Source organism: Typopeltis vanoorti, chromosome 5 (genome assembly GCF_054136105.1).
Source record: "Typopeltis vanoorti isolate ZY-2024b chromosome 5, IOZ_Tvanoo_1.0, whole genome shotgun sequence".
Taxonomy (NCBI): domain Eukaryota; kingdom Metazoa; phylum Arthropoda; class Arachnida; order Uropygi; family Thelyphonidae; genus Typopeltis; species Typopeltis vanoorti.
The window spans coordinates 110,360,400-110,373,559 of record NC_143553.1 but is presented as its reverse complement, the minus strand read 5'-3'; the positions used below and the strand labels follow the sequence as shown (position 1 = coordinate 110,373,559).

At 35.6% G+C, this 13,160-nt stretch overlaps 1 protein-coding gene across 2 annotated transcripts in view; it reads left to right on the top strand.

Moving 5' to 3' along the window:
• Nucleotides 1-436: 436 nt before the first annotated feature.
• Nucleotides 437-13,160, top strand: part of LOC150106717 (protein diaphanous-like) — a 303,611-nt gene continuing 290,887 nt past the window's right edge. For both annotated transcript variants that reach the window (XM_090393305.1, XM_090393306.1), the window contains exon 1: nucleotides 437-892. The gene's annotated coding sequence lies outside the window, so the exon portion shown is untranslated. The remainder of the gene's footprint in view (nucleotides 893-13,160) is intronic.

Sequence of the window (13,160 nt, the reverse complement as noted above, 5' to 3'; positions counted from 1 at the left end):
GAATTATGGCACGATATTTTGCTGGTGTTCTTGCGACCAACCAACCAACCGACCGACCATTTTGCTGACTCTTATAACCCGGAAAACTCAAGTTTAAGTCTTTATATTTTTGGTATTATTTAAAATCAGATGTATTTCTATTATCTATTCACTGTATGCTTGTATTAAAAGAAAAAAAAAATTGTCTTGTTGATGGGAGAAAAATACTCTTCGCGAGTGCCTTTCCACGATGAGTCCTCAGACTCCTTGGAGATGTCATGTAATAATAATAATAATAATAACAATAATAATAATAATTTTTTTAAGAAAAATATAAATTCAAACTTCCAAAGAATTATTTTTCGCCGGTAGGTGAATTCGATAACAAGCAACGCTTGTCGGTGCTGAAAACTAACTTTGCATTCCATGCTGTCTAGTCAAACGACAGGCTTGGCTTCGGAAAACTTGTCAGTACAACTAACGAAAAAATGAGATGCCATTAACTGTTGCAACCTGTTTATTGTTGTGCGTTTAAGCTGAATATCTGCGCTTTGTATTTCATGTGTTTTTTTGTGAATTATGTTTTCTTGTCGCGGGAACGCCCAAAATTTTCAGATGACACGTGTATATTGGTGGCGCTGTGTGTGTTAACTTCTATATGATGGTTTTGGGTGTTTATTTATAATATAATTTATTATTAACGTGTAGGGAATGTTTACCTTTTGTGATATCCGAAATTACTGAATATATATGTATATTAAAAACATGAAAACCTCCCGTTTGCCTTTTAGGCTAGTGATCTATCTGTATTCGAAGATAAAATGTGTTTTTAGAACATAATTGAAAGAAGTTGGTCGTATTGTTTCTTGAAATCATAAATTAAGAAGAGTGCAAGTAACCGGATTACGAACAGGTAATTTCTCTATATATTTGAATGCAAATTTTTCTTAACATTACTCTAAAAATCTCAATGTTTATATGCATTATAAACAAACCAAATGCCATTCACAAAATCGTGTCACGTAATAATAAATACACATTAATAAAATACTATCTCTGGTTTGGATCAGAGTTATTAATATATCCAACTCCGTTTGTGATTAGTGTCTTGAATTGTGCGAGAAATGAAGTGTAGTTTCGTTGCGTATATTTGCTAGAATATGTAATCATGCCATACATATATTCTTGTTAAAAAAAAATAAGTATTTCCAGATACATATATTCTGGCGCTATTCCTTAGCTTACGATCGTTTATAAATGTAGATGGTTTGAAGCCCTTTTCATATGACACTTCGGCAAATACAACATGTAAGTAGTATCGTCAGGTTATGTGACGTATTGGTGAAGAACTAATTTTGAGTGGTTAGACTGGCCATTCCGCGTTTGCGAACATGGAACCGCGGAGTATTGTAATATTGTTTACAGCATCATGTAGTGAAGAGAACTGCTTTTCGGTAAACAGTAATCGACAACTCCTCATAAGTTGATAATCATATATACGTTAACAAGTCATTTGAGTCTAAATTCTCACTTACCCGGGAACACACGAAATAGCTGTTTTTCAGAAATTCCATTTCCCGTGTTTCAACGTACTCTGCTTGTGAATACCAGTATTGATTAATTTATAATAATCACTACTAAACAGTTGCCAAATGGTTTCTAGATTGAAAAAAAAAAGCATATCTTTTTAATAGTCTTTACATTACATTCCACTTTATATTTCATTGAAGCTTATAATTGGGAATATTGATGTTTACGTGAAGACTAGCCTCCCCCGCCTCCTCTTCTTGGTCCTTTCTTATATATCTGTTACCTGTACTAGGAAAAATTGCTATAAAAATAATTTTGTTGTAATACAATGGAGCAGGATTTATAAAATTTAGTTATTTTATAGGGAGTAAAGTTTTGGTGAACATTTCTAGATAAAAGGGGGGAAATTTTCATTCTAACAACTTTTCTGTGGAAGCTAGAGAATCCCTCAGCTTTGGTTATCCCTTAGATAAGTTGAAATATCAACCAAATATTTCTTCATAGTAGTATTTTTTTTCTGTTACTATTAATATTTATGAATAGCAGGCAGCAGTTATTGAATTGAGCAAAAGTATTATTTTGTAGTCTAGTCCACAGCCTACCCAACTCCATTTGACTCATGAAATAAATTTTCTTTTAATACCATAAGTTCTCTAGCAGTTTAAGTTTTATTGAAGCAAGGGAAGAGGGAAGTATCAGAAGGGTATAACTAGGATTTATATTAAAAAAATGAAACAAGCATGATATTTAAGGGTCAAAGCTGTATAACCGAGAGGAAACTTCCACATAGTTTTTAAAGGAATGCGGAGAACCAACCAGGGCCTCTGACCTAATTTCCAATTCTCACCTTCTCGTGGTGCACCCTGTTAGGTATCTACCTGGATACTGAACGAACGAGGGTGGGCTGGTAATTTGGGATTTAGCCAACCAAATTGTATTCTTATTGGTTTAAATCACAATATAAAATGATGGTACAACATGACAGTCAGAACCGAAGGAAGAACAGGAAGATTGTTTAATTTTAAATCTGGTGTCAGGCAAGGATGTACGTTATCCCCTCTGTTATTCATTATCTATATAGATCACATTATGAAGGAAAGTGATATTAAACCTGATATCAAAATTGGAGATGTTAATCTCAGCTCTTTGCTTTATGCAGATCTGCTACAAGGCTGCAAGATTCCCTGACTAAATTGAATAACTGTTGTGATAGATATATGAAGGTCAGCAATAATAAGACAATGAAAATAGGTAGAAGCATTGAAAATATCAACTGCATTGTGAATGGAGAACCTTTAGAACAATAAAACATTTAAGCTACTTAGGCACGATTTTTAATGACGATGGTAAATTAAATATGGAAATAGACAACAGAATCAACAAAGCTGGTATGATAGGAAGTCAACTGAATAAATTTATATGGAATAAGAGAGAAATTAGTCAAAACACTAAATTAGCTTTATACAAAAAGTGTTCAAACCTATTTTAACTTATGGATCTGAGAGGTGGGTTAGAAAAAAAAAAAAACACTTGACCAAAGACTAGAGAGACCACAGATATGAGAGTCCTGAGAAAGATTAGGGGAATGAACAGATGGTATCAATGGCAATATCATATCAAAAATGAGGATATTAGGAAAGAACTTGATATTGTTAGCATCCAGAAATGTGTTAGCAGAGCTAATCTTAGGTGGTATGGTCACGTAAACAGAATGGGAGAGGAAAGATTAGCAAAAGTGTTCTCTTCAGGTTGGCAGGAAAAGACCCAGAGGAAGACCAAGATATAGGCAGATTGATACAGCAAAAAGTGCCTTAGAAGATAGAAATATAAGATCTGATAATGTTGGAGTCTTGACAGGTAACAGCTTGATTTGGAGAAAAATGGTAGATAGGAAGTTAATAATAATGTAAGTTTTTCATGTAGTACTATCATATCTTGTATACTCCTTGAGGGTACATGTCAGGAATTTGATGATGAATAACAGTCCAGTTGCAAAAAACTTGTATGTAAAAAAAAGAAAAAAAAAATGAAATAAATTCTAAAGTAATATAGATGAACCTGAAAACCAGTATATTACTGAACTTAAATGGGAGGGGGGGGGGGATACATTCACAGTAAGAACAGTACCTGATTGTTAAAATTTTAACTGCATTTTAAACCACCATCTTCAAAGCACAAAAATGTATTTTTGTGCTCTGAATTTGTTATTAAACAACTATTATTAAATATAGAGTACTTGATCAGGTAGTTTTTTGACATTTCAAATTGTAATGGGAGAAGTCCTATCATGGTACCCTCTAGAGCTAGATAAAAGGAAGTTTATTCTGAGATGTTAGGTTAGGAGTGGTCTTAAAATGACTGTCTTCCAGATCTTTGTAAATTAATTGAGTTATACATATTGAGATTAGGGGAGTGCTTTTTAGGCCAACTAAAAATATTCCAGACTTGAAGCAATTTCTCTGCACACAGCAGTCTTCTATAATTTAATCTTATATGCAGGTTATCCAGTGTGGGAATTGCCAGTCCTGGCTTGCCAATAATAAATGTAGTTATGTTCTTCAAGGCAGGTGACTGGTCTCATTCTGTCCATAGTAGGGTGTATCAAGTTCCACTTGCTAGCAATTTAGCTAGCGGGCAGAACTTTATACATTCTTGGATGTGTTAATGGATGTAGTGTAGTTTGAAAGTAGCATGAAAGTTACATTAATGAAGAACTTTAGCTGTCTGAAAAAGTTGCATCCCAGATATATAAGGGGCGAGAATAATTTTATGATGTGTGTGTGTGTCAGGTAATTGAGGCATTGGGTGGGGTACGTGTAGTATTTTGTTTGATTATAGCCATTGGCAAAAAATGTGAATATTATTATTATTATGGGCAATTCCAAGGAGTCCTTAGACTCATTGAGGGAAACCCTAAACATCATGTCAAGAACAACTATTCAACATTCACACAGTATCTATCACACATTGCCTTGAACTCATTTACAGTCATGGCACCCACAACAGACTCTGACAGCTTATTCCACTCATTTACCACTCTCCAAGTAAAAAAACCTAGCTCTAGCATCCTTGCTAACCACACTCTTGCCCAGTTTCCATGGATGACCCCTAGTCCTCCCACCACCAGTCCTATTCTCAAAAATATCCTCTGAATTAATCTTATAGAAACCCTTCAGTAATTTGAATGTCTCAATCATATCATCCCTTTTCCGCCTATCAACCAATTTCTGCAACCCACAAATCTACAACCTATTCTCATAAGGTTCATTCCATAGACCTGCTATTATCTTAGTCACTCGCCTCTGGATCCTTTCCACCTCCTCCCCATCAAGAAGAAACCTTGGTGCCCAAATCTGGGCACAGTAGTCAAGATGGGGTCTTATCAAGACCCCATCTTGACTACTTGTTCCTCTGTATCGAGGAACAAGTTATTGTTCCTCGATACAGAGGAACAATAACTTGCTTGCCTTTGTTCATCAAAGTATTCTTCAGTAACCAAGTGATTTGATGAGCTGATTTAGAAACTTTTGCAATGTGCCCCCTAAACTTCAACTCCTTATCCACCAACACTCCCAAATCCCTGGCCTCGTTAATCTCCTGGAGTATAGTTCCAAAAATGTGGTATACTGCTGCTAATCTTTTCACCCCAAAATGAATATAACCTTACATTTTGTCACATTGAATTGACATCCATTCTCCTTATCCCAGTCCTCCAATCTATCCAAATCATCCTGCAAAATTTTGATATCATGTGCATTCACTATTGTTTTACTTTGCATCATCAGCAAACAAATGAACAGTTCCTCTCAGATCCTTTCCTATATCGTTAATGAACAAATTAAATAGCAGTGGTCCAAGAACAGAACCCTGCGGCACACCACTAGTCACAGGCCGTCTTTTTGACTCTACTCATGAATAAACTACTCTCTGATATCTCTCCATCAACCACCCTCCTATCCATCTCACCAACCCTATATCCATCCCCATATGCTGCAGTTTACTGATTAGAATTCCATGTGGTATCCTGTCAAAGTCCTTAGCAAGGTCCAGCAGTATCACTGTAAACCCATTACCCTTATCCAGTTCAGCTGTCACTGTGTTATAAAACATGAGCAAGTTACTGAGGTATGATCTACCCTTCACAAAACCATGCTATCCCCCATACAGTATCCCATTTTCATCTATCCATTCCTGTATTTTTCTCTTGACTACTTTCTCCAAGACCTTGACAATGACTCCTGATATGCTTGGAACCTCCTTTATGCAGTGGAACTATTTTCCCCCTCTCTTCACCCCCTTGGGACTATCCCAGACCCGAGGCTCAAATTAAACAAAATGGTCAAGGGCACTGACAATTAGTTAGCCGCTTCACGTAAGACTCAAGCTGGTATACCATCCAATCCCACAAATGTATTCACATTAAGGTTTTGTAATGGACTATTCACCTCCACTTCATTCATCACAATTCCTGAAATATCACCACCTGGATGATTTATTCTTGCAAAGATAATTGAGTTCTGTAGCAAGAGCTGTATCATCACAAATAGCTTGGTTCTGTATGTTCTGGGTATACTGCACTGTTGGAATGGATGACTGGGTGACTGCTTTCTGTAGTGACAGGGAGTTCCCTCTTTAGTAGTTTATAACCTCTTTCGATTAATCTAAACTCCTCTAAGAATGTTTATTTTGGTCATCCCCTTCTTCTTTTCCTTATCTTCCCTTTTAATACATTTATAATCCATTCATTATGTGTCCCAGGCATTTCATATTTCTTTCTATGATGTTCTTTTTCAATACTTGGCTATTTACTTCATGCAAGACTTCTTCATTTGTTTTTATTTCTCTCCAGTTATTCCTAGCAGTACTCTCTAACAGCATTTCAAATGCGTCAATTCTTTTCCAGTCTTCTGTTGTTATAGTCCACATCTCATAACCATATAAGAATATGCTCGAAACAAATGTCTTTACACATCTTTTCTGTATGTCTTTACTTAACTTATTTGTGATAAATGATCTCTTTTTTTTTTAATACTTTTGTCATAGAAATTCTTTGGATTCCATACATTTTTCATCTTCTTGAATAATTCCTCTAAGATATATGAACGATTTTACTTGTTCAATATTCTTACCTCTAATCACTATTTTGCCTATCTTATTTTGTTCTTTTAAACCTGCAATGATTGTTTTAGTTTTTGCTGCATTTATTTTAAGTCCATAATCAGATGAAACATCATATCTTGTCTATGGAGTCAAATAATACTACATTGTATGGCTAAATTACTGATATGAGTATTTCTGTGCATAGTGCATTGCTTTCTGGTGTATAGTTTTCTTATGCATGTAAATAATATGAATGTGTGGTGAATTTGAATAACTGAAAAATGCCATTGAAGAATTTACCACTTAGGTCAAGGATCTCTTCAACTTTAGCTTTTTCTTTTGTGAATTAGTGGAATCTTACATACTCTGATAAGTTTGAGCCACGTTTTAAAAGATTATTCAGTTTATTTTGTTTGATTCATTTAGTTATAACTTTCTTGTTTTTGTAGGATGTTGCTTTTGGTTAGGCGGGAAATTACATTTTGTCAGAACATTGGCTAAATCCAAACAAATATTACCACTGTGGTAGGACTCTGGAAGGATCTTTGAACATGGGATCTATTATCTAAAATCAGCAATCCCCCCCCCCCCCCAACAAACCTCAATTATTATAGATATATTAATTTTCTAAAGGAATGTGTTATTTATTGTCTGTTATTTGCATGTACTTGCCTGTTTTGCATGATGCAAAATCCAAGTCTCTCTGGGAGGCAAAATGATGATGCCACCACCTTATGAGACTGACTAACTCACCTTAAACTGAAAAGCCCTTATAAAGAATGTTTGCATCCTTGATAGGATTCAGCCACAGGTCTCCAACCAAAGGGCATCATTGTTACCAGAGCTACTTAAGTTCTGTGGGATGAGGACAACCTAGTGAACTTTGATTTTACCCAAACGGTCCTATCTTATTTCTCATATGAGAGATCTCACTTTATCATTGCTTGCCATTGATAATACTTGCATCTTCACTAAAAATCAAATTACTCTTGAGCTAATATATGCCTTTAGCCATTTCTAGCTAAAAGCACTTCAGCTAAATCAGTCTCCATAAAAACTTGGCATCCTTTATTGTTTAACACATTACTTCTCACCTTGGCGATTCTTAACACTATATGTATATCTGAAATTTGCATAGTCTTAGAATACTGTTCTCACATTAGGGATAGAGCACCAAAACCTTCCTAAAAAGGCTTGATACTCTACAAAAGACCACCAATAACATAGTTATAGGTTGCCTGTTTAATAGATGACTCCTCATTTTACAGACTTATTTCAGTTCATTATTCAGACTTATTTCTGCTTTTCATAGATGTTGTTCAGCTTAGCTGACGGTCACCATTCTTCTGTTCTTTTCATAATAGCACTTCATGGTATAAACAACATCAAAAGAGGGAAAAAAAATACATTTATTAAATATGCTAATACTTCACTGGTTTTCTGCCCAGCATCCTGTGACAAGCACACAGCATGCATGAACTAAATAATTGTGGAAAACAATTAAAGTTGCAACTGAAACAGAGCTAATGTCATCTAAGGGCCAGATAACCATAAAATTTTTTTGGATTGGCAGACCATGCTCTGGATACTCCTTCACATAAGAGAAGTTGTTATAGGTCTGAGAGACTGTTTTTAGAATCAGCATCAGCTATGAAGCACTCTCCCAATCTCAACAAGCATGGTTGCATTAATTTGCCAAACATCTGGGAGATTGTCATTTTGAGATTTGATAGCCTTACTTCTCGAAATGAACTTTATGGTTTTCCAGCCCATAGAGGGCTCCATGAAATGACATCAGTTCTGTTTCAGTTAAATTTGAATTGTTTTCCACAATTATTTAGTTCAGTGCTGTGTGGTTGCTGCAGTTATAATTGTGCATCTCAAGATGCTGGGTTTGAGAACCAGCAAAATATTAGTAAATTTAATAAATATATTTTTTCATCTTTTGGTGGTGTTTATACTGTGAAATGCTATTATGAATAATCGACACCTAAGCTGTTCCATACATCTTCTGCTCTTTTCTCTAAACTTGTACAAAAATGAGGAACTCCTTGTCAACATCTACACACACTTCAGCTTAAGACTTACTGAATCAACTACTTTTCTGTCTTTTTTATTGTCTCTTTGTTCTTCAGAACCCTAAGAACTATATTATTATTGTTATTAAGAGAGACCTCCAGGGAGTCAGAGACTCATCGAGCGAGGCCACATACTACACAGACCAGCTATCATACTTATCCTCGGATTCATTCACACTGCTTGCTCTCACAACATCCAATGGCAATCCATTCTAATCACACACCCTCTGAGAGAAAAATCTAGCCCTCACACCCTTCTTAGCGGCCTTCATTCTCAGCTTCCAAGGATGCCCTCTCGTTCTTTCCTCACCCTCCATCAATTGAAATCCTGTATGATCCTTTCAGAAGTTTGTAAGTCTCAATCATACCACTCCTCTTTCTCCTGTTTGCTAGTGTCTGCAGTCTACAAATTCTCACTCTGTCTTCATAATCAGTATTCCACAATTATCATTTTTAACTCTTCTTTGTGCTCTCTCCAATATATCAGAATCACAACGAAAACCAGGAGACCAGACCTATGCGCAGTAGTCCAAGTAAGGTCTTATCAAAGCCTTGTAGAGGCAAAATAACATCCTTATCTTTACATGTGAACATTGGTTTCAGCATTGCAATTATCGTTTGAGTTGTATTTGCAATCTTTGCCACATGGCCCCTAAACTTCAATTTCCTATCTTCTAGCCTAATCCCACCAATATAATACGACATTGGATATCTAATCATGCTGAAGTGAATGACTTTACATTTACTGACATTGAACTGACACCCATTTTTCCATGTCCACAATTCCAGCTTATTCAAATCAATCTGCAAAGACTGCATATCAGCATCATTCCTGATTATCCTACCTATCTTTGCATCATCAGCAAATAACTCTGTCACTTGTCTATTCCTTCCCAATATCATTAATGTACAGATTGAATAACAGTGGACCAAGCACTGATCCTTGTGGTACACTACTTGTTATTTTTTTATTTATTTTTATTTTTTTTAAAAATTAATCTTTATACTAGTTATGGGCAGTATACTACCCTTACATCATGTCCAGACTCATATCCCCCGTATACCACTTTTTTTATATCTGTCAGTCAGCCATCTTCTTATCCATGCTAATATTGTACAACCCAAACCCATTTTCTTCAATTTATGCAGCAGTCTGCCATGCTGTATTCTGTCAAAAGCCTTAGCAAAATCCAAAAGTATCATGATCTATCCATTCCCCTTGTCTAGTTCAATGGTAACATTGTTATGGAATGTGAGCAAGTTGCTAAAACATGACCTTCCCTTAGTCAACCCATTTCTGAATGCGGGTCCTAACCAATTTTTCCAAAATCTTCACCACCACTCCTGAGATACTAATTGGTTAATAGTTGGATACATCGGTCTTTGCACCACCCTTGTTCAATGGAATTACCATACATTCCTTCCATTCCTGCGGAATCTTCCCTGTTATGAGACTCATATTAAACATCCTGGTCAAAGGAATAGCCAGTTCAGCTGAACACTCTTTTAGCACACGTGCTGATATTCCATCAGTCCCTATTGATGAATTCTTATTCAGTTTGTGCAACAACTCTAATACCTTGGCTTCACACACCTGTGTTTCTTCATCTAGTGAAGAAACACAGGTGTGTTTCTTCACTAGATGAAGAAACACAAACAGCAAACAGTATTCCTTCAACATCGTCCTTTTATTATGAATCTCTTGCTTAATAAGATTACACATCCATTTGACTCCTACTCTATTTATTCTTCGAACTCTCGGGACATATTCTGGTATCGCATCATTTAAGTATTGTTTAAATGCTTCCCATGCACTGTCGATATTCTTTCCATCTAGCAACCGAGTCCTGCTTTGTAGTTCAGCATTTAACCTTTTCTGAATGGAACATTCATAAACTTAGTCACTTCCAAGTGAGTACCGCATGATCACTGTCGCCAACTGGAAGCAGAATAATTACGTCTTTAACTGAAATGCCCTCTGACACTATAATCAAATCTAACACTCTTTGACCTCGAGTTCCTTCTATCACATGCTGCTTGAGGAAGTTGTCCTGCAACAGCTCAATAAATGCATTTTCATTCTTCTCATGAGATTCTACTGCTACCCAATCAATATTTGGATAATTAGTTTCCCATTATGATTACTCTTTTCACACTCGCCTTTTCTATTTGGTGATGCATTTCTTCATCACCAGCAACCGATCCACCAGGTCTGTAACAACACCCCACTATGTAATTTGTCTTGTTAGATTCCACCTCACACCAGATGGCTTCAAACTCACTGCCACATGAAATATTGTTAGTAGTATTACTACATTCATAGGTCTCAACTCTAACTGGATTTAAGTCAACCAGTGTCATTAGCAGCACACCCCTCCTCTACTATCCACTCTATCCTTCCTAAAAATAATGTATCCATGACACTTGATACTAGTTAGTAGGTCTGATTCTGATAGCGAGGTCTCACTACTTCCTACAATCTGAGGTCGCAAAATATTGACTAAGGTAACAAACTCTACCCCTTTGTTTCTGATACTGCTAGCATTCGTGTACAGACATAATCTACCTTCATCTTTTGTATACTCTTGTTTGCAGTCTGCCTGACAATGGTAATATAACAAACCCGAAATCGTTCTCACCTTGTCAACATTTCCATGACAAGGCCCATTCACATTATTAACACAGTTATATTACCATTGTCGCTCTTACACTCGCATTCACACCATTCCTCCCTTTATAATTTAGTTTCCCTGACTCTGTGTTAGGTCTCATACCAGTTATTGGTTTTTCCAGACTCCTGATACCAAACACATTCAGGTGTAGGCCATCCCTCTTATACAAATCCAATCTTCCCTCGAACTCACTTCACACATTCAAAAACTCGCATCAAATCGTTTGCCATCATAGCCCTTCTTTTTAATTCATTTTTATCATAGCAAGGTAAAATACTAATGATTTTCACTTTCTCACTCTTCACTCTCGCCTCTTCCAGCAACCCTTTCATGTTCTCCCTCATACTGAACTTATCACCAGTTAAATCATTTGTACCTACTACAACTAAGGCAACTAAGTAAACTTGGTTTTGTTTACTTTTCTTTTCTGTTTTTGAATTACTTGCATTATATTTTTAATTTTCACTCCAGGAAAACTCGATGTTATAACTCTCTAATCTATAGCATGTTTTATTATAGAGTCACCATACCAAATAACTGCTTTCTTTTTACTAACAATGTCACTTACCTGATTTTCGTTATTTCCTGACTTACCTGTTTCCTTGCTTTGTTTCTTATTTTCCTGTTCATTTTTCTTTTTCTCCCTATACTCATTTAAGCGTCTCTCAACTTGCAATTCCCATGTTGTCTCTCTGATGATCTACTTCAACTTCACTATTTTGGCAGTTAATTCATTTTCGTTAACCTTCTCCATGTGTACAATAACCTCGTTGGCAGGGCTTACCTTGTTCTCGCCTGCAGTGCTTTTTTTAGCATTACCTTTCTTGCCTTTTTTTGGTGCCATTTTAAACATATACTAAATATTAAAATATCTTAATAAAAATATATGATAAAATACTAAATACACTATAAAATACTAAAATCTACACTAGTATACTACAAAACATTAATTTTCTAAAGAAAAACACAATAAAAAGAGACAAAAACACCAACTTTACAGGAGTACTAAATTCGCAGACCAACCACTATGTATCCTTGAACCAAAATCCTATATACTGAATCTTCAGATGCAAGGAAGGAATATAAACATCATATTATTCATTGATTCCTTGAAAGCTTTCATGATTAAGTTGCACAATTGGAAGAGAAAAGTCAAGATAGAAAATGTTGCAATGTTTGAAAAACTCTTATCAGTTCTTATTGCTGGTGGTGAAGACAAGGTGTTCCAGAATTTATGAAAAATGAAATTTTGCATTTGACAGCACAGCCAATATTTTCCTGAACCTAGTGAGGAGTTGGATATAGTGCAAAATCCATTCAAGTTATCAGTGAAAAATGTTCCTGAAGATTGTCAAGATGAATTTCTGGAGAGAAGAAGACTGGTTCAGGAGCAAGAAATATGTTAATGAGAAATCAATCACAGAATTTTGGTCCTTGATGTGTGATTCCTACCCAAAAGTGGCAGAAAGAACTATTCATATATTACTTTCATTTGTGTCGACATATCTTTGTGAGTCAGGCTTTGCAACTTTGTTGTAAATGAAAACAAAACAATGAAGTAGACTGGAGGTTGAAAATGACTGTGATGTGTCCTTTCAAGCACTCCTCCTCTTCCTCATATCCAAGAATTGGTGAAGGAAAAACAATCACAGGTTTCTCATAAACTGTAATCTTCATCTGAGTAAAATAAATTACAATATCTTAGCATTCTTTTGGACTTTTTTGTTTATTGAAGTATGCTTTAGTTTAACCAATTAATTAGTTATGAATATAAGAAAACTACTTTTTTCCAAGTTTTAAA